This window comes from Neophocaena asiaeorientalis, unplaced genomic scaffold (genome assembly GCF_003031525.2).
Source record: "Neophocaena asiaeorientalis asiaeorientalis breed wild unplaced genomic scaffold, Neophocaena_asiaeorientalis_V1.1 scaffold45, whole genome shotgun sequence".
In the NCBI taxonomy this organism is placed as follows: domain Eukaryota; kingdom Metazoa; phylum Chordata; class Mammalia; order Artiodactyla; family Phocoenidae; genus Neophocaena; species Neophocaena asiaeorientalis.
The window spans coordinates 4857936-4859968 of NW_020174642.1; the positions used below are offsets into that span (position 1 = coordinate 4857936).

Sequence of the window (2033 nt, forward strand, 5' to 3'; positions counted from 1 at the left end):
GGAGGCGGCGGCGGCCATCTCGCTACCGACGGCGGAGCTGCTCGGCGGCGGGCAGGGCAGGGCAGGGCCGGGCGGCGCGCGCCGGGCTGCGTTTCTGTTTTGCCTCCGCGGCTTCGGGGCGGGTCGGGGCCGCGGCCCCTCCTCCTGGCTCCCTCTTGGCTGCTCCGCAGCTGTCGTCCGAGGGCGAGGCCTCGGCGGCCAGTCGGCCCGCCCCTCGGACCGGGGGGCCTCTGACCCATCCAGGCCTGCGGGCCCGCGGAGTGTCCGGGAGGGGGAGGGAGAGGTGGTCTGCTGCCAGAAATGCCCAGCGGCCTTGACCTCCTGGCGGTGGGACGGAGTGCTGCGAGCTGGGACTAGTCTTCCTGATTCATTTAAATTCCTGCCGCTTCCCTCCAGTTAAGCCCTCGGGCCCAAATCGCTACTAGGTCACCACCGAGCTCTCCCATTTCCCCTCTAGTCTCCGGGTCGTGTCTGTTCCGGAGCGTCTCGGGTTCTTGGGGATCCTTGAGCATGTTTTTTGTATCTCTGAGTCTTTTTCGGAGGGAGCGGTCACACAATATGAATTAAAATTTCACAGCCTAAGGTGTGGGCGTGGCCTCCCTACATGATTCTCCTTAAAAAGTTGGCGTTGTTATACAAACATGTACCTCTTCTCTGAAGGGTGTTGGTGCTGGCCAAAGAATTGCTGCAGCAGTCTCATTATTCGAATGGTAATACCATTGCGTTAAAAATGGTATTTTGCCCATTGACTTGCATTCATTTAGCCAGATTCCTGCCAACACCTGGTATCATTAGACTTTAACGTTTTTCCTGATGAGTGTGAAATGGTATGTTTACTTTACGTTTACTTGACTGTGAAGTTGAAAGTTTGTCACATTTCACCCTTTTTGGTTTGGGATTTAAACAAGAAAAAAAAACAACTTCATATCCTTTGCCCATTTTTCTATTTCCTTTTTCTTTGAGGGGTATTTTTATTGATTTGTGAGTGTTCTTTACATATTAGGAATAAAAGCTCTTTGGTTACCTAACTGGTTTGTTGAATGAGATAGTATTTAGTAGATGGAAGACAGAGGAACTTTACTCTTTCTTACCACTGGCTTTAAACATTATTTGCTAATTCACCTGGGTGAATCTGGACAGATTCTGATGCTTTCCAATTAGCCTCAGGTACAGTTAAGTCAGACTTTAACTACTTTTAAAGCTCTTATTCATTTTAAAGCCCTGCTCTTTCCCCTCATATTGGGCCAAATTCTGGCCCAGAAAACTGTGGTGAGAAAAAAGGAGTGAACTGGGTTTTTTTTTTTTTTCTTGCTATTTCTGCACTTTGATTCTTTTCCCCATTCCCCAGCTCCTCCCAAGTTGCTATCTCTGTCTCTTCAAGATTGAGAGGACAGGGAGCAAAGATAAGGGTCAAACAGTCTTGAGAGACTGGCATTGTTGTTAGCTGGCTCTCTGGGTGTAGCAGCTGTCCATGTGCTAAATCTTTCTTTTGTGGGTAATAATGGGCCGTTTGGAACCTCATTGACAGAAATCTCCCATCTGCATCTTCTGGAGTGTATTTACACTGGTCTTTTGCTTTAGGATAGGAGTTGGCAAACTGCAGTTTATGGGCCAAATCCAGCCTGCCACCTGTTTTTGTATGGCACACGATCCTTAAATGGTTGGGGGGAAAAAGATAAAAGAATAATATTTCGTAACGTGAAAATTATGTGAAATAGACATTTCGTTTTCCATAAATGAAGTTTTGTTGGAATAAAGGCTTGCTTATTCCTTTGGTATAGCTCTCAAATGCTAATACCATTTTGTGACTGAGAGCATTGGTTCTGGAGCTCACATGCCTGGGTTCAAATCCTGACTGATAACTGTATATGTGACCTGAAGAGTGGGAATAATAATCTTACCCACTGGAAAGTTAGTTTAAATGAGCCAGTGCCTGTAAAAGTCTTACAAAAGTCCTGTTCACGCCATAAATACTCAGTAAATATTTGCGGCTTTTTTTTTTTTTTTTTTTTACTTTTAAGAGGGAAGCCTAT

General features: G+C 46.4%; 1 protein-coding gene across 1 annotated transcript in view; it reads left to right on the plus strand.

Annotated features, from left to right (window-relative positions):
• The window catches only part of MORC3 (MORC family CW-type zinc finger 3), a 43515-nt gene that overhangs the window by 223 nt on the left and 41259 nt on the right, over window positions 1–2033 (plus strand). The gene's annotated exons all lie outside the window — the stretch shown is intronic.